This window comes from Pan troglodytes, chromosome 11 (genome assembly GCF_028858775.2).
Source record: "Pan troglodytes isolate AG18354 chromosome 11, NHGRI_mPanTro3-v2.0_pri, whole genome shotgun sequence".
NCBI lineage: Eukaryota > Metazoa > Chordata > Mammalia > Primates > Hominidae > Pan > Pan troglodytes.
In genome coordinates, this window is record NC_072409.2 from 59,308,912 (window position 1) to 59,329,455 (window position 20,544).

At 40.7% G+C, this 20,544-nt stretch overlaps 1 protein-coding gene and 1 pseudogene across 17 annotated transcripts in view; one reads left to right on the forward strand and one right to left on the reverse strand.

Moving 5' to 3' along the window:
• Positions 1-20,544, forward strand: part of PIP5K1B (phosphatidylinositol-4-phosphate 5-kinase type 1 beta) — a 306,214-nt gene that overhangs the window by 82,595 nt on the left and 203,075 nt on the right. The gene's annotated exons all lie outside the window — the stretch shown is intronic.
• LOC737538 (AP-3 complex subunit mu-2-like) lies at positions 797-2,156 on the reverse strand (annotated as a pseudogene).

The following is a 20,544-nucleotide window of genomic DNA, read 5'->3' on the forward strand; positions in this document are numbered from 1 at the left end:
GTCTCGTAACTCTTCTTTAATTCTGTTTCCTCCTCCTTCTCCTGCATAGATCAGATCCTTAACAGGCCTTTCCTTGACCTAACATTCATTTTTCTTCCAATTTTTCTTTCTAATCTTTCTTTCTTTTTTTTTTTCAGAGACAGAGTCTCGCTCTGTCACGCAGGCTGGAGTGCAGGGGTGCAATCTTGGCTCACTGCAACCTCCGCCTCCTGGGTTCAAGTGATACTCCTGCTTCAGCCTCCTGAGTAGTAGGGACTACAGGCATGTGCCACCATGCCTGACTAGTTTTTGTATTTTTAGTAGAGACGGGGTTTCACCATGTTGGCCAGGCTGGTCTCAATCTCCTGACCTCTGGTGATCCACCCACCTCAGCCTCCCAAAGTGCTGGGATTACAGGCTTCAGCCACCATACCCAGCCTCTTTCTAATCTTTCTACCTTGAAAAATCAACAAAGAAGTATTTCATCAGCTTTAGATAATTAAAGCCAAGCAAGCAACAAATGTTGGTCTTTTTCAGTAGAAACCATGTTAAAAATAGTTACACAAGCATCAAGCATCTCTACCCCCATCACACACCTTGTCCTTGAGAACTGGTTTTGCTGTGTTTCAGTTCTGTCCAGTTCTCCCTGGTGACCCTTTCCTCCCTTGATTAGTTCCACAGCACTGCAGGCTAAGGAGAAAAAGGAATGTGTGGGCCCAGGAGGGGACTGTCCTAGGAGACAGGCCGATACTTTTTACTTGTAGATAAGAAATGAAAAAGTGTTCATGACTTTTCCCTCTGCAGACTCTCCCTTCAGGTTCAAACTTGGAACTTTCTAGCTTTGGTCATGTATTTTATGCCCTTAAAGGGTTTGTACTTTTCTCCATACATATCCAGATGACCCTAAGTCCAGAAATAGCCAGCTGCTGCATCTTAACTACAAGTTAATTTTATCATATTAGAGGAAGATATCAGGAAGGTTTTTTTTGTTTTGTTTTGTTTTGTTTTGTTTTTAGTAATAGGTAAAAAATTAAAGAGTATGGAAGGAAATAATGGTTCCACAGAACCATGGTTCTGGTTTGGAATCTCCAATGTGAAGACCCATGATCTTCCTTAAACTTGGTAGCTTGTGGGGATTTGTTTTTCCCACATCCCAAAATAGCATCTCTGTGACTGGGCTGAACGTGTACATCCTTTGTCGTGGAGTCAGGCTCATGTTTAGGACCCCTTTGGGCATCTGGCTGGTGACTGTCACTCCCTCTGTGGTCTTCCCCATTGCCTGCTTGGGTCCCACCATTATTCCAAAGCATACAAGTGAACTACTGTCTCAGAAACTGATATTATGTTTGACATACACTGGGATTGCAACCAGTTTCTTTGCACTGACAGGATAAGAGAGCAGGTGGAAATTTCCATCAAGAGGGATGAAAGAAAGGATATGCTCAGATTTCCAGCACTTAAACACAAGGATGGAAGCTGATATCATCCAACCACCTGGGGTTCATGAAGGGAAGTGTAAGGTCTGGCATTCCAATCAGCTTGATACAGCATCAATCACCCCCTGGGTTTCAGCAGCAATTGTAGAACCTGATTTATCAGTAATGGCATCAATCTCTTCAATCACATCAAAATAGGCCTCATTGTTGGTGTATTTCACCCCAGTACCTCGCCAAGGCACCATTGACAGTTATCCAGTGGGAAGTTGGTCACCCACATTGGTGCTTCCTGTGATGGTGTTGACAACTGTTCGAAGGATAGTGGGAGGCTTTATCAGTTCTTTGAGGGTATTTGACTCGGTAGCCAACGAGTCAGCTTGGAAACCCATTGCCAGGCGTCTCTTCTAATGCCGCATAAATCACAATCACATTGTCCTTCATCACTAATTCTGAACAGACTCCAACCTAATCCTGAAATGTGTCCACTACTCAGTGAAGAAACTCTGACAAATAGAAGGGAGACCTCCATCTGGATCACAGCCACAAAAAAAGATCTCGTGGTGGTAAACACTTAAGAGACAGTGGTGAGGGGTAGGGATAACTGGAGGCACTTTCTGCCTCAGTAGCTTGCTCTTGCACCTCAAAAAAGTAATCACAAACAGAACAGTGTACCACACTTCTCCAGTGTTTCTCCAGGAAAATATCTCCAGAGGAGTTGATCAAGAAAAGTCTATAAATCATGATAGACTGTGATTGTCAGGTAAGAAAGGAAAGCCTTTTTCAGTCTGAAAGCCTCAGGACTCTGCAGATTTTCAACCCCATCTTTCAAGACCAGGCTCAGTCTTCCTCTACTGCACGAGCCTGAAGTATCCCTCCCTTGAATACCCGGCCTCACTCCTCGGAGCACCTGATGCTTGCTCCATCTTATGAACAGGTCCCGCCCTGCTCTGCTTTACATATTTTTTAACTGACTTTATATTTGAAATTTGAAATTACCAATCCCACAAATTTTGGATTTTTTTGTTTTCTTTAAATATATACACATATATAAACAGAGCTATATTTAATTTATACAGTATCTTTGGTTGTTCCTAGATTGTCATTCCTAGGGAAACAAAGACAAGAACCAGTTTGACCCTTCCCTCCCCTCCTTTCCCCTAAAAAACTCTAAGTTAAAACTGTGGCATTTTTTTAAAGGAAAAATGTAACACCAAGATTCAAAGAAGGATCATGCTTACCTCTTCTTTCCCTGTGAGAGGCTCTCCCCAGAGGTAGAGATTTAAATTCAGAGGAATTGAGCAATCCTTGAGAAACTTTACTTTTTAAAAACTTTTCTTCATAGAAAAATCAATTCACTGGTGAGTAAGAGGATCCAAAAAAGGAAAACCTCCCTTTGAAAACATTCCAGAATTGGTGATTAGACTTCCAGTTTCATACTATCATGTCCCTACATTAGACATTTTGGAACAAACCATCAAAAACCACAGTTGGTTCCAAAAGGCTAGTCTTATTTTTAGAAGTTCAGTAAATATTTAGAAATCACTTCAACAGTGACTTTTAGTTCTATATGTAGCTTGTTTGTGAAAATAATTTTATAACAGAGTAAGGTTAAGCAGATAATGTCAAATAATTGGGTCTTGTGTATGTACACCCAAACGCACATGAGCGCGCACACACACACATACACACACGCACCCACTCACTCACCCTTGTGGACCTTTTTCTGCGTTCCTGGAGCCATATTTAGCTTTCCTGCCACTTTAGATTTTCTTCTATTTTTCCCTTCATTTTCTTAAACAGAAACTTGGGCTTTGTAAATGATACTGAACTATGCATATACCTATGTAGGTACTATATAGATAGAAAGTGTGCTGTGCTTTGATTTTGCATCAGCGGTTCAGATTTCAAGTGCTGCCCTGAGAGAGAAGTAAGTATTTGGTACTTGTACCTAGGACCTCTTTGTGCCTGATTTCTGTTTCTCCTTTTTGAATTTCTAGAATAAATACTCGGGGAGATGTAAAAAATACTCAGTTACAAATTTTAAGGCAACATGACTGAAAGTAGAGAACAGAGAACCTATTGCTTTTGTTTACCTGCAGAAGTTCGGTTCTGTATCAATGCCAGGTATAATTCTGGTTTTTTTCCAGTTGCCTACAGTGGTCCCCCAAACCAAACTAACCTCTTAAGGCTTGGCTAGCAAGCCGTGTTGTGAAAGAATACAATTGAGAAAGATCTTTTGTGCCCCTGCAGAGTAAAATGGTTGTTTGAGGTAATCGCTCCTGGGATTCGGCAATCCGTCTCCCTTGCTTTAAGGACAAAGAAAGATTTTAATGTTGAGATGCCAAGAGGATTATCAGAACTTGAGAGTAACAAGTAGCTGTTGAGTATTGGTATCTTTTGGGAAGGAAAATATGAGATATTTGGGAGGGAGTGGGAGTGAGGGGATGATGGATGGATTGGGTATTTCTTTTGGCACTGTAAATGTTCTCTTGGACTATTATTGTGAACTCCCTGTTGAGTAAAGAATGGCATTGAGGATGGTTTTCTTCATTGTTTGTTTCACTTCATTTAGGTTTTGGATTTGAATCAGGATGTGTTTAAGAATTTCTTTGAGTCTCTTTCCCTTAATGCTCTCTTCTTTTGAGTCCTCTTGGGGAAAAAAGGTAAATAATATAATTGTCAGGTTACTTTGAGTCAAGAATTAAAATTCCTGATGCTCTTTACCAATTTATATTGCATTTCTAACTCTGAATTTAAATTTCATACCTTTTCTATATAGTCTTTCTCAAGGCCCCGTTTACCATACTACTTGCTTTCAGATATTTCTAAAATACAAACTTGAGAATGCAACTGTAATGGCTACCACATAAGTTCAAGTTTAAATCAAACTATGCAGTATGAGTAAAAGACCTCTCCACTTCAACATATCCCCTGGATTCCAGTACTCTAGCTAACTGAGCTGCTTGGAGTTCAGTGTTTTCTGTATATGCTTACTGGCTGTGCTTTCAGACAAGCTGTGTCCTCTGCTTAAAATGGCATCTTCTTCCTCCTTCCTCCACAACCCCTGCCAACTCTTTTTCCTTAACTAACTCCTTAAAAATTTAGTTCAAGGGGCACATCTTTCCTGATGGCCCCTGCCTCTACAACCCCGGTCAGTTAGGTGCTTTCTTCTGTGATCCTGTTGTTCCCGGGACTTCCCTCTATAAAGGCAATTAATAGTCTGAATTGTATTTGTATGGTTTCTTTTCTCTTTGCCCCATGCAAAAATAGGGACTAAGCCTTTTATTTATGTCCCTAATACAGGGACATAATGCAGAGCACATTATAGTTACGCAAATTTATGTTGAGTAGATGAATTAATAGGTGGATAAATGGATGAACAAATGGTACACAGTTTCTGTTTTGTTTTGTTTTGTTTTATTGAGTTCATGATATTTGTGGTGAGATTTTATTCCATTTACAACACAGTGCCATTTAGAAATTCATTCAACAAACATTCAGCATTTACTGTGGCACATGTGTTTTTTTGTTGTTGTTTGTTTGTTTGTTTGTTTGTTTTTGAGACAGAGTCTCGCTCTGTCGCCCAGGCTGGAGTGCAGTGGCGCGATCTCGGTTCACTGCAAGCTCCACCTTCCAGGTTCAGCCATTCTCCTGCTTCAGCCTCCCGAGTAGGTGGGACTACAGGCACCCGCCACCATGCCTGGCTAATTGTTTTGTATTTTTAGTAGAGACAGGGTTTCACTGCATTAGCCAGGATGGTCTCGATCTCCTGACCTCGTGATCTGCCCGCCTCGGCCTCCCAAAGTGCTGGGATTACAGGCGTGAGCCACTGCGCCTGGCCCACATGTTTTTTAAGAGAAAGGAATGTAGTAAGATTCTTAGTGGAACAAGTTCAGTCACATGGCTGAGCCCTTTATAGTTTGCTGAGACTAGAAATTCATTCATTAAGCGATGTTGATTAAAGCACTGATTATGTGCCTCACACTGGGCTAGTCTCTTAGGATACTTTGGTGTACAAAACAAAGACTCCTGCCCTGTAGAACCCACATTTTGCATACATTCTAACAGGGTAGAGGGAGGGGCAGTAACAAACATAAAAAATAAGTAAATTACTATGTAAATTTACACATATAAAGTGTGTATGTGTATACACATATAGTGTAAGGAACAGGAGCTCAGGATGGCTGAAGCAGAGTTGTTGAAGGGAAAAATAGTTAGAGGGGGGTTAGAGAGGTGGGCAATAGTGAGGATTATTGCAAACATAGGTGGCATAGTATCTTGTATGAAGGACACTGGCTTTATGAGTGAGATGAGAGCCATCACAGAGCTTTGAGCACAGGAGGGACATGATCTGTCTTAGATTTTAATAGGAACACTCCTGCTGTGTTGAGAATAGACTCTGAGGGCATGGTAGAGGCAGGGGGACCAATTAGGAGGCTATCCAGCAATCCAGGTAAGAGATGATGATAGCTTGGATGAGGGTGGTAGCGGTGGAGGTGGAAGAAGTGGCTAAATTCTAGATATATTTTGAAGATAGAACCAACAGATTTTGCTGGTAGATTTAAGGTGGGCATAAGAGAGAAGTTAAGCATAACTGAAAGGTTTGAGGCCTAAACAATGGGAAGGATTGGAGTTGCCATCAGCTGAAATATGGAAATCTATGGGTGGAGTAGGATATTTTTTGGCGGGGGGAGGGGCTATGGCTGTGGAGGTGAGTGGCATTAGCTGCTGAGTTTTGCATATGTTAAGCAATCTTTATTAGACATTCAAGTGGAGGCTTCAAGTAAGCAGTTAGATACCTGAGTCAAGTTCAGGAAAGAGGGCTGGACTGAAATACACAATTGTGAGTCATCTGCCTGTGGATAGTGAAGTCAGGAGAGTAGATGGGATCACTAAGGGGAAAGTGTCATTAAAGAAAAGACCAAGAACTGAACCTTGAAGCATTCTATAACATTGAAAGATCAGGAAAAGGAAACCAAGCTAGAGCAATCAGAGAGGTAGGAAAACCAAGAGAGCACGGCGCTTCAGAAACCATGTGAAGAAGACATGAGAGAAGATGGAGTGATGGTGGATCAGTTGCAGCTGATCTGACAAGTGAGATGAAGTCTAATCACTGAGTGCTGCATTTAGTGACATAGAGGTTACAAGTCACCTGTGTGAGAGTCATTGCGGTGGAGTGGTGCAGTTGGAGCCTGACTTGAGTGGAGTTAAGATAGAATACAGTGAGCACAATTGGAGACAGCCAGATGGCTGAAGAAGGATGTGGGTTCTTCTAGATTCTTGAGGTGAAAAAGGAACTGAAGCGAAAGGTCATCTTCCTCCCCTTTTATTGGTAAATTGGTATTAAGTGTTTCACAAGAAATACTCCTTTACACGTATAAGATTATAGCTTGGGGGAACAATCAAGGATAAATGACAGTTTCTTTTCTTTCTTTCCTTCTTTCTTTCTTTCTTTCTTTCTTTCTTTCTTTCTTTCTTTCTTTCTTTGGCATTATTGTGAGAGAGAACAATTTTATAAGTAAATGTTTTTACTCCAAACATGAGTAAACTGTTCAAGCTAAGGGCTTTACTGACTTACTTCCTTCATGGGTTTGTCTGGTTCATCTTATTCCCTTGTCATCTATTTCTCCTGATGACTTTTTTCCACTTATAAATTGAAATATAGTTCCACACCCATGACACAATTATTTCTGTAACTTTGGCCTAGTTTCCTAACCCAGAGACATTTTTCTCTTCAGTGAGTGCTGTAAATTTTAAAAAAAAAAAAAAAAAAAAAAAAGTTCATTGTCTTCTTAGATTTTATTCAGGAGCAGATTTTTCCCTATTCCTTTGCAAAATTGTTGCTGAATAGTGGGAGAGGAGAGGACCAGTAATGATAGGAAACAAACAATATTTTCCTCACTTTGAATTGCTAAGATTTCCTTCTAATCATAGAATATTGTCAGGTTCCTTCTTGTGGCTTGGGAAGTCTGTCTGGATCCTTTACAAAAGAGGACTGAGGGACATCCAAGCCATATTTGTAACCAGCAGGGAAAATTGCCTTCTCCTGGAACTGCTTATCTCTCCTGATAATGCATTTCTGTCTTTCAAGACGTCAGTTAAGTGCCGTGCACTCCATGGAATGTCCTCTGATCCTTCCGGCTCTAGGTAGTATTGGTTTTCCTCTGAATCAGTGTACTACCTTCTGCCTGTACTCCGTACTTTGTGTGTGTGAGAGAGAGAGAGAGAGAGAGAGTGTGTGTGTGTGTGTGTGTGTGTGTGTGTGTGTGTGTTTTAATGGTTAAAACATCTGTGTCTCTACAGGCTGGTAGAACTACATTCCACACCTAACCTTATGACTTCCAAGCTTTCTGATTTTAGGCAAATTGCTTAATCTTTGTGTGTCTTAGTCTTTTCATCTGTTAAATGGGAGTGGTTCTTATCACAAAAAGTAGTAAGGATTAGAAAGGAATTCTCTATAAAATTGTAAAGTTATTTATTCAGAAAACTGGTAACTTGAATAAATGGAAACCCGAAGAATATATGTAATATATGGAATAATCCCCTATCTTTAGGGCAAATTTCCTGAAGGAAAGGGACAATAGTTTATCTGTCTTTCCTAATACCAGTTGACTGAGAAAGAACTTAGTGAATGTTTATTAATGGTGATAGATAACGCTTGGAAAATATGTGGAATGGTTGCTCACAGAAATCTGTGATATTTGTCTTAAAATATTTGCACATTAGCAAATGTTTTAGACTTTAGGAAATCTTCCAGACTAAAACTCTTTCTAGGGAAATGGTGTTGCAATTTTGATGGTATATGAAGTCAGTGAGCTTTCCTTTTAGTTTTCCTAACATTCATGAAAATTTTTGGGTTTCTCCTATTTCATTCATATTTTCATAGAGAATTCAGAAATCTGCTTTAATTTTAACACAGTCAATCAACCTTTTTCTATAATTAGGATGAGAAGTTAAATGACATTTACTTTTGAGCAAACTTTCATAAGACATGTATTTTAATCATGTGAAAAAAAGATTAGAATAACAAAATATACTGAAACAGGCAAATTACACCTTCTAATGAGAGAAGCGATGCAGGTTCATTTTAGAAATTGTAGAAAATTCTGATAAGCAAAAGTAGTACACTTCACTGAGATGCCATTGTTTGCACTTCATGTATATTGTTCCAGGCTTTTTCTATGTCTAAATATGCATATGTGATTTCATACAGTGATAGCATCCTGCTGTATATTCAGCTCCATAAACAGCTTTTATTCCCCATGTAATATACAGTGAATGTTTTAAATATGCTTCTGCATTTTTTTGATAGTTGCATGGTTTTTTTTTGCATTTTTTTGATAGTTGCATGTTATTTTCTGTGGATGTACCACAGTTAATCCACTGTTACTCTTTAGTTTGTTTTCAATTTTTTCCTCAATTACAAACAATGTTCTGATGTACATCTGAACAAACTTTTAAAATTTAAAGACCACAAACATTTCTTAGACTTGCCAATATAAAATACCTAATTCAACTTTGTTCATTCTTAAAACATTCCTTTCTGAACCGGTTTTGTTATTTATTTGATGGTCATGTTTGGAGCTCCTGTGTGTGACTGAAAAAAAAGAAAAGTGTAGTTTTCTGAAAATAATCTGCATTTCAGATTTTTTCATGAATCTAAGACAGCATTTTCCTCATTTGATCCAAACTAGAGAGTTTTGATAATGTCATCAGGAAATGATGCTCCGAGGTTGTCTTCTCCTCAACCAGAGCAACCTGTAATTCATGGCTAGTGAGATTGCCAGGAAGTCAGTGATCCTTACCATTGTGTCATTTGAATGAAAGAAAGGCTGGAGCATAGGAAGTGGGGAGATGAGAAAGAAGCCAGAGTTAGATATCTATCCCACAGATTTAAGGTCACCACCGTTTCCGTCTTTCATAGCTATGGCAACTTGAGATCCCATGTTTTCTAGGTTAGTTATCAAATATTCCCTCCAGTTGCCCAGTGAAACATCTTAGAAATTCTAGTATTTGGACATCAAAACTAGCATATTTCTATTTTATGCACCTAAAAATGACAGCAAAACCCTTTATGACATCATGGTTGTCAGTTTTAGGGTTATAAAATATGGTGACCATATATAGATCTTAGGAAAAGGAATAAAAGAGATGAGTTAATTATTCATTTTTTCAATAAATGTGGTGAATGAATACTTACTATGTACCTGGCACTGTCCTAGGGCCTGGGCTTACAAAGACGAGTGGACAAGTCCTTAAGTTGCTCTTGGTGTGGTACACACATATATGTTTAATGTCTACGATGCTTTGTTGTTATTTGTTGCTGTGTAAAAGACATATGTCCAAGATGCTACAGGAACCCAGAGGAAGGAAATGCAAAGGTTTTTACAGAGGAAGCAACTCTTTAGCAGGTTAATAAGTGGATAGGCATTCCCCAGGGAGACAAGGGGTACATGATGAGTTTCATTCAATATGTACAAAGAACAGAGTATATTCTAGGATTCTCCAGCAAACAAGAATTGCAATGTTGATTTAAAACATTTGGAGTAAGTATTGGGTTGAATTTTTTGTTGGTGATGGTGGTAGTGTTTGCTAATTGTTTTTACTTTTCCTATTTCTCAGTTTTTTTAAATCTTCATTGTTTATTCCTTTTTAGGGAATTACTAAACCATTTGACCCTGAAAGATCAGATGAAATGGACATGGCTTATTAAGGAGTTGTTGTAACTACTTCTTGTCTCAATGATGTACTATTTTCCTGTCTTGTATTTAATTGCTTAGAAATTGTGGCTACAGATTCACAAAGAGATTGGAAGAAAGAATAGATAAAGGATATATAGTTCAAATTATCTGCTAAATTTTTTGTGCTGTTAGTAATTAATACTCCAAAATGTGATAAAGATCACTGTGCCCGTTTTGTTTTGTTTTGTTTTGTTTTGTTTTAGCATTGGAAAAGCCTTGGGCTATACATTCTGAGATTTCAAACAAAGTAGATTTATAGTGGAAAGGAACCAGAGGTTTAGACTAAATAGATGTGCTGTAAGAGAGCCATAATGATCTTATTTAAATATTTTCCACATTAAATAAGGCATGAGTACTGTTATGCTACTGCCTTTTTTTTAATAATTGAATTTGCATCCATGATGGTTTTTTTTCATTCCCCATGGAGTTCCACTTGATAGCCAATGTGAATATTTGAAGAAAATAATCTGTTGGAGCCCAGATTTGAATTAAACTTCCTCAAAGTATAATGAAAGTTTTGAGTTTGTCTTATAAGAAAGAAATTTTTGTTTATGCTTTAGAAGCTTAATTGATAGAAGTCTGGAGAGCAATAATTGGGGTGAATTTTTAAGATGGTTGTAAGATTGTTCACTTGGTAAATATTTCTTGAGCACTTACTGTAGACACTGTGGACCAGTCATTGAACTGAATTAACTTTCACTCTAGTTCCTAATAGACATGTTAAGCTGCTGGCTTCATGGAGTTTACATTATAGTGAGAGGAAACAGACAAAAACAATAAAAGGTAGTTAGTAGTTAGTAAAATCATTGCCAATTACAATAAATGTTAGGAAGGAAATAAACAATGGGCTGAGAACTTGAACCACAGAGAAGCACCTGCTTTGGGTAGAGTGGCCAGGGAGAATCATCATGGGCAAGGGGGAGGCATGTGCATGCACTTGAGGAATTGAAAGGAGGCTGGTGAGCAAGAGGAAGCATAGCATCAGATAAGCATGGAGAGCTAGGCAGGCAACAGACCACACAGGGTCTTATAGGGCAAGATCAGAAGTCTAGATTTTATTCTAATGCCATGAGAAGACATTAAAGGGTTTTACACAAGGCCTAACCTGAACTGATTTCCTTTTTAAGACCATTATTGCCTTGTGGAGAATGGGAGCAGGAAGATCAAGTAGGAGGATGTTATATTAGTCTAGGCAAGAGATATTGGTGACTGGGCTGAGGTGTAGCAATTAGGATGGAGAACAAAAGATGGTTTTGAGAAATCAGCAAGATTTGGGAGAGGGCATACTAAGGAGAAAGAGAAATCAAGAATGACTGATTTTTGTAAATGAAGTTTAGTGACTTGAGTAAAACTGGGAATGAAGTGACATTGAATGAGATGGGAAAGTTTGCAGGGGCAGAAATAAAGAGGTGTCTGAGTTTTGTTTAGGACCTATCTCTAATATGTTTTTGAGGATTCTAAAGGGAGCTGTCAGTTGGATATATAAGTTCAAAGCTAGGGAAATCTGGATGCAGCTAAAATTATATTTGAGATAAGCACACCTTCCATCAATATGTTGGCTGTAATTTTAAAAAGCATTTGGAATATACTTGAAAATACTGAAACTCTCTATCTGTAGTACATATCTTCTGTTCATCAGTGACTAATTTTAGGGTACACAACAGTTGTGCAAAAGAATGAAGTCCTCTTAGTTGCACTTCTTATCAAAATTCCAATGGTATTGTTTTATAGAAATAGAAAAAAATTAAATTCATATGGAACCACAAAGGAGCCCAAATAGCCAAAGCAATCTTGAGAAAGAAGAGCAAAGTTGAAGGCATCACACTTCCTAACTTCAAAATATATTACAAGCCACAGTAAACAAAAGAGTATGGCACTCTCATAAAAATAGACATATAGGCCAATAAAATAGAATAGAGGCCCCAGAAATGAACCCATACATATACGATCAATTGATCTTCAACGGGAGTGCTAAGAATACACAATAGGGAAAGATAGTATCTTCAACAAAGGGTGTTGGGAAAACTGGATATCCATATGTGAAAGAATGAAACTGGACTTTTATATCAGACGCAAAACCAACTCAAAATGGATTAATGACTTAAAAATAATACCTGAAACTGTGAAACTCCTAGGAGAAAAGCTAGGGGAAAGGCTTCATGACATTGGTTTTGGCAGCAATTTCCTGGATATGACACCAAAATCACAGGCAACAAGAGCAAAAGTGGACAGATAGGACTAGGACAATATCAAACTCAAGAGCAAAGGAAATGATCAATAGAATAAAAAGGCAACTCATGGAATGAGAGAAAATATTAACAAACTATACATCTGAAAAGGGGTTAATATTCAAAATATATAGGGAACCCCTACAACCCAATAGCAAAAGAAAAAATAAGGAGCCTGATTGAAAAATAGGCAAAGGACTTAAATAGATATTTTTCCAAAGAAAACATACATGAGCCTGGCCTTCCCATATCAGGTTCCTTAGAGAAACTGAAAATAGTGATGGTGAAGGGGCTGGTGGAGATACCTGTGGGCAGCAGGTGCCCAGTTTGGGCCAGTGAGTGAGGAGAAGCCTCACACACAGCATGTGGTATGTGGCTACCATTTTTTCTCTTGCTTAGGCCCTGCAAATGTTGGGGGTAGACCTTGCCTTTCGAATGCAATAGTCCTGGAGGTTTGTACCATGCTTTTCATCCAGCATCTAGACAGGGCCTGCACATGCACAGGTGTTTGTTAAATGGATGAGTAATCCAGTTTTCCTTGGTTTCTGTGGCATGGGGAAGAAACATGGGTTGCTTGAAGTACCTTGGGTTCAACAGACCTCACCATTTCCTTCTTACTGATGTAAGAAGGCTTTGAAGACCCATCCCAGTCAGTCATCCATGGATAGAATCTACATCAAGAGGATGTCGGGCCTTTATGTGTGATTCTATAGTTAGTGCAGTGCACAAAGGGGCTCCACTGAAGTGTAGATGGAGGCTGATTTCCAACCTATTCTCAGCTGCCACGCTCTGTATCTGCTGTTGAAAAGGGGCCTTTTTCTTTGCAGGGTTAAGTCTGCCCAGAGGTGGTGTCTTTTTCTCATTTTTCTACAAGGGCATAGGCATTTGCTAAATCAGAAAGGTTGCCTTTTTGTCATTCAAACAAAGGTGTCCTAGGCTTCCCAAGGTCATATTTGGGTACCCTTGCTCCAAATTCTCCATGACTGTTAAGTTCTTGAGGAACTTGAGCTGTAAGCACTCCAAGTGTCGGAATACTTTGAGCAGTTGTCTCCCTGTGCTTGCATCTCTTCTCCCCCTCATATAGAAATCCCAGATAGGAAAAGTGTCGATCCAAGTTGCAGGCTTCCATGCCCATTCCTAGGGCTCTCAGGCCTCGCTGAGTCAGCACCTGCTGCTACCACACAGGTGGATTGGTCCATAGATATTTTAACCCATTGCTCTGTTCCCAGATGCCCCTGCCTTCCTTCTGATAAGGCAAATTTAATTTGTGTGTGTGAGGAGGGGATGGAGAGGGTGCTTTGCTTGAGCCAGGATATAGTCCTTTATATTCTGCTGAAAATTCTCAAAGGAGGGCTATCCAAGGGAAAATAACAAGCCCGGGCATGAGAGAACTTAGAATTCCAGGGATACTTAGCGGTATTAACACTAGGAAAAGGGCACATTTTTTTTTTTCATATTGGATTGCTAATAATCACAACAATGCTAAATACTTCCTGGATTTCTTTCAGTTGGGCTGAATTTAAGAATTATAGGTTTATGCTGTTCCTTGATGCTGAGAAAAGAGGGTACATGTAATACTGAGACATCCGCACAGTGGTGGGTGTTGAGGCACCCTGCCAGGTGGGAGAGATTTGAAATATATTCCAAGACTAAAGATTTGGGATTTTTTTCGTACTTTCAAAACCATAGGAATTGACAGGGTTTAATAATAAGATTACAGAGTTACTCCTGTGAATATAATATACCACTTGAAAGAAGTACATTTGGTCAGGCTGGACGGAATCTCATCAAAGAGATAAGGGAAAGTCCGGAAGACACACCTGAGTATGGTTTGAAGCCAAAGAACAGCATGCTCCAAAACAAGCCCAGTCTCAGGTTAAGAAGCCTTCATCATTTAGAGTGGCCACCACACGGACTCTCCTTGTTTTGTCTTTTGACTGTTAGGTTGAGTTCTGATGGAATGAATGATGGGGGTTTGCCCCAGCATATTAGCAGCCCATTTCGGCTCTTGTGCCAGTCTGGAAACAGGCGATAGAGAGTGAAGTCAGTGTGTTACCATCACAGAAAACAGCTTAGAAAAAGATACCCCACCAGATAAATAATGGGCATCTCTGGATGAGAAGATTGATGGCTCCTTTTATTTTCTTTGTGATTTTCTGTCTCTTTCTAATATTTCTAAAATAGATATGAGTTGCATTTATAATGATTTTTAAAGTTATTCCAAAAGAGAAACTATTCAAAGAAACTGAAACTTTATGGAATGAACCTGGAGCAGCAAGAAAAGATATCTTATGGAAGTATTCGAAATACTAAATTGATAGCCATCCTTAGTTTTTCATGTCAGTTTGATGCTTGAACATTCATTGATTATCCAATGCTAAAAGGAGGAAGAAAACATTTATGAAGCATCTACTTAATGTGTAAGGACTAAAAAATGAGACATCCTTTCTGAACTCAAGGTAGCTTATCTAAGAACAACAGAAATACGCATATATGCATTAAACTTTCCATTTTTGTGTCTATTCATGTGCCAGGCACTGTGATGGATAGAAAATGGATGGATGGATGGATGGATGGATGGATGGATGGATGAACAGAGGTTATTGCCCTCAAGGGGCCAATAGTGTAGTAGAAAGAGAAGAAATTTAAACTGAGGATTACAATATAGTCAGTAAGTGTCACAAGAGAGTTAGTCCCAGAGCACGTGAGTACAGAGAGGAAACGCTGCCCTTTGCCTCAGGAGGGGTAGGAGAGGATTCATACGAGGAAGTCATGCCTGAGCTGCATCTTGGAGGACAAAGAGCACTTAGCCTGAGAGTGAAGGGGATCTGCCAGGCATTGAAGTGTGTGCAAAGGTAAGATGCAAAGAGAACCACGCATTCTGAGAGCTGACAGTCATCCCATATGGCTGCAATTGTGCTGGGGTGAGCTGGGAGGAGATATGAGAGTCATGAGAGGTCATACGCTGTGCCAAAAACTCTGACGTTTGCCCTGAAGCAGTGGGAAGCCCTTGCAGGATTTCAAAGAAGGAGAGTGGTTAGACAGATTTGCATATAGAAAAGTCCCTTTAGCAATGTTGTTCACCAACAAGGCAGACTAATTAGGAGGCTAGGGCAGCAATCTGTGTTAGAAATGATGAGATCTCAATTAAGTTTGTATAAGGGAAAATGCAGAGAAAGACTCAGAGTCAAGGAACATCAAGGAGATTGATTGGAAAGAGCTTAATTGATAGGTTGTGGGGAGGATGTATTGAGGAGGAATTGGGATGGCCCCTTGATTTCTGGCTTGGACAACTGGGTGCTAATGGTGGCATTCTTTGAGCTGGATGGGATACGATAAACTGCAATTGAAGCATTTTAAATTTATAGTGCCTGCGAGATACTATAGAAACCCTAAAAGCAGCTGGGAATATAAATCTTGAGCTCAGGAAAGTCTGGGCTCAAAGAGTTATTTGGGAGTCATCACAAGTAGGTTGCAGTTAAACCCATTGGTGATGGAAGAGATTATTCAGAAGCAGTGAGAAGAAAAGAATTCGGAAGACCATGAGGAACAGGAACATTTAAGAAACAGTCAAAAAAGGTGGAAGCCTGCCAGAGAGCCCAAGAAAAAGTGTTCAGAGAAGTGGAGGAAAGCCAGGCATACCAGGAAGGGAAAACCAGGCATATATGGAGGCCCTGCTCATGCTGTCTCCCAAGTTCATCATCCGTGGAAGAAAGGGCAAAGAGCAAATGCCAAGTGGCAGACATGCACTTCCCAACTGAGTTTGCCTCTAACAAGTCTCTCTGGATGTAAATGTCTGTTGATACCTCACTGCTAGAATGTCTAGGAATACAAGTTTCTTGTTTGTTTAACTGGGAACATTACCTTCCTAAATAAAGCTATGATCCTGTTAATAAAGCACATGGGGAAAAGGGATTCGGGGTATTTGGGGTAGGCAAATGACAGTGTTGGCCACTTCAGGTAGCCAAGGGAAGAGGGACAGTCAGTGAAGGAGGACTGGTCATTCATCAGTTCAACACAGATTTGAGAGCCTGCTGTGTGCAAGGTATTCAGCGTCTGTGCTTCAGAGAAGTTGAGGAAGGTCATGAATGAAATGACTGCTTGGGTGAAGCAACGAGGAATCCACCTTTGAACTTGGGGTGGTTGTCCAGGAGGCCGGATTGCTGTGCCTCCATGAGCGTGTGGAGGGGTGGGGGTGAAGATGGAGAATGGACAATAGTCTTTTGAGGAGTTGACTTTGAGCATAAAGGGAGTGGGATGATGCCGCAGCCAGGAGGGAGCATCAGGGTGAAGAAGAGGTTTCAGGAGCCAGGAGGAAGGGTCTCAGGAAGGAGTTCACATGCTCATATTCTCAGGGTGAAGAGCCAGATGAGGGAAAGTAGTCGATTCAGGAAAAAGAGTATCTGATAGAGCTCCAGACAGGTATGTGTTGTGGGGAGCGGAGAACATACCTTAGCTGTGCATCAGAGAGGGACAAGGATGGGTATGGGCGTTCATAGTTTACAGGTGGGAAGGCAGGAAACAAAGGGCCCACCATTCCTCGGGGAGGCAGGGGGCAGGTAGCGGACCTAAGGAAAAAGCGAAGTCTTCAAATAGGCAGTATTAGCAGAGAGGTTAAGAGCCACTTTGGAACTGGACAGTCTGTGCATTCCTATCCTGGCTCCAACTGTATGACCTTGGGCAAGTTATTTATATATTTTATTCTTCTAGTTTTCCATTTTTTTTTTTTTTTTTGAGAGACAGGGTCTCACTCTGTCATTCAGGATGGAGCGCAGTGGCATGATCATAGCTCACTGCAGCCTTGAACTCCTGAGTTCAAGTGATCCTCCAGCCTTGACCTCCCAAAGCACTGGAACTACAGGTGTGCACCACTTCACCCAGCTAGAGGCAAGTCATTTAACCTCTCTGTTGCCTTCGTTTTCCTCTGCAACCAAGCAATGAGGATAATAACAGAAACCTGTTACTTGGAGTTGTCGGAAGAATTAAATGAGTTAATTCATGTAGTACTTGTCTGAGTGCCTGGCACAAAGGAGTGTTTCATATGCATTGGCTGTGATAATGATTATTTATAGGACAGAGAGCACATGCAGTCCAGGGTCACCTAAACGCCTAACTGGTCCAGAATGCAAGTGCGTTGACTGAGGGCTGTGAGGGCACAGCAGACGAAGCATTGCATTCTTCAAGGAAGTCCTCAGGGAGAGGCATTTGAGGTTGGCACAGCCCTGGAGAGGCTAGCTCAAGTAGAACAAACACTGTTGGTGCAGGCAAGAGGCTGTCAGAGCACCTGCCACATTTGCAGAGGAAGGAGCCCTCTGAGACTTGAGAGGGAGCATGTGGGAAGCAGGGGGCCCTGTGTGTAGAGGCTCATTCACCTCAAGGGTGGGAAGAATGGTGGAGGAGCGGCCAGAGATGAGGGTGAGCATCACACTTTGCAAGGCCTCGAATACCTGGAGTTTCTTCTGTAGCCACGAGAAGGTTGGGAGCAGGGCAATGAGGGTTCACTCTGTCCTGTGGTGCTCCTTCTGGTGAGAGTAGCTAAAAATAGTCATCACAATGCTGAGTGCAGGGACTGCGTATGGTGTGCCAGGAACATTGGAGTGCCGTAAATCTTGGACATTACTAACGACTGCCCTGTGAGAGAGGTACTGTTATTTGTTCTATTTTTCAGATGAGGAAACTGAGGCACACAGAGGTTAAGCCACTTGAGGATGCCATACAACTGGTGTGCGGCAGAGTCAGTAGTGAAGCTGGGCAATGTTGTGACACCACAGCCTCTTCCTGTGACCACCAAGCTGTCATCACCTGTCACATTAGGATGTGGCTCTCCAGAGGGAGTAGTGACAAGTGGAGATTGGAGCAATGACCTCTGCTAGGCCTATGGCAGCTTATTGATAAAACATTTTCTGTCTTAGTCAAGGAGAGTTTGGCTGTAAGGACTAGAAACTCCTGCAAAGAACTCAAGTGAATGCTGAATGGATTGTGAAGACACAGGGGCGCTCCCAGAACCCAGTTGCTTGCTAGGGAGTATGGCTAGACATTACACAGCTGGAGAGTTGTCAGGCTGTAGCAGTATCTCTGTCTGTCTGGAAACACAGGGCCTTCTCTGTGCATCTTTCTACAGTCTGATTAAATTGCAGCTTTCCTAGTTTCACTCTCCCAGGACCTTGGCTAGCTCTGACCCTACCTGACCTGAAAAGTCACTTGACTCACTCAGTCCCTGTGTTGTAGATAAAGTTCTTGCTTTGGATAATCTGCTGGTTTAGCCTAGTTCAAGTGTCCCTCCTTGGTTCCTTCTGCAGCTGGGATAAAGGTGGCACAGGTTATGACCAAGCAGGGAGAAAGCTGCTCTGAGAACTCCATGATCTTCAGTGATTAGTGAAGCTTGCACACCTTGCCATCTTGACTTAACTCCTAACCCTGCACTCCTCAGTCCCTGGCTTTGCTCAGGTTCTGACAGTGTTTTTGTCATAAACATCTTGTGGGGCTCCTTACTTTCAGCCTGCAGCTCTGCCCTGGTCTTTCAGGTCTTCATCCTCATGACTATTGCAGCAGGCTCTAGAGTCACCCTTCAAATCTGGTTTTCGCTTCCCATTTTATCTTGCCTTCTTTTAAGCAATATTATTTTTACAATTTTTATTGGCCTCCTATTCAAAAGCCTTCAGCAGATGTTCCTTAATTTGTCACATTCATGTCTGTCTCCCAAGGCCATCTAGCCCGCCGATAATCATCCTCTTCCCTTGAATTCCCATCATATCAGCACAGGATAATTTTCTCTTACCAGACATGCCATGGCCCTTCCCTTCTCCACGCCTGCTCCTTCCCTCCTGCTCTGACATCTCTCATTCATGACTTAAGAATGCTGACTGTAGACCCTGACTCTAGATCACTGTCACCTCCCTCTCCTCTGAACTCCTTTTAGTTTTGATTCTCTAGGGAAATTGTTGGTTTGTTGAAAGCAGCTGCCTGCCCAGTGTGTCTTGAACCTGCACACAGCCAAGCACATGTCAAACACTTGGAAAATTTAATATTCAGTGATTAGTGGCTGATTTATTATCTCTTTTGGCCTTGGTTTTTTTTTTTTTTTTTTGCTTTTTAATTTTTTATTACATATTAAAGAACATTCCATATAAGCTCTCTGACTGTGATGATTGAATACTTGTTAGAGGCAAAGCCAAGTAAAAGTATTAACTCTAATCCTGTTAAAGACTTTCCCATTATTACGTGTGCTTGAGTTTTGGCTTCTCTTTTGTGTGCCTTGAGAACAGGGACCATCTCATTCATCTTGTATACCTCAAAGTACTTCACATAAAGACATCCGGGAATACATGTTTGAGTAAATGAATACCCTCCTCATTGAAGAATAGATCTTAAGTGGTCATTTCATGACTGCTTCTATCTAGGCATTTACATTTGTGCCTAGTTTGAAACCACTTTCATTGCTTGTTACGAATTAAGCTTATTCACCCAAACTACAGAAAGGCTTTTAAAAAATTTTTCCTTTGGACAAAATTTGTCTCCTGCTCAGTCCTTTTCTGCCCATAACAGCATTTGCCATCCCCTGCAATGATTGTATTTATTTAACAGTTCTTCCTGCTTCCCTGCTATGGCCTTTCAGACTTCCCCACAGGCACAGAGCCCCCAGACACCTGGCAGGGTAACTATCAGCTGTTCTTTGTATTTGGGGCATATAGGGGATCTGTGTGGCTTTGGTTTCTCAATAGAAAATGACATAAACACAGAAATACTTTGCAGGCTGCTACAGGAACAAAGGCAAACAGACTTGTTTATTTGTTTCTGAGACCAAACATTTTTCTGCCAATCAAAACTGGTTTTATTTGCATATAGTGTATAATAAATTGTTGTAATAATTGAATAATTCCCAAGGCATGTACTCTTAGGAAAAAAAGAGGAAAATAGCTTAGAAATAAAATGTGGACAAAAAGCATAAGCTGGTGAATGAAAAATGAGAAATATTGCTATGTAGTAAAGATATAATATTGTGAAGTCTACCCAGTATCAAATGTATGGTAAAAACTAGGGAAGAGGCTGGCACAGTGGCTCACACCTGTAATCCCAGCACTTTGGGAAGCCAAGGCAGGCAGATCCCTTGAGGTCAGGAGTTCGAGACCAGCTTGGCCAACATGGCAAAACCCTGTCTGT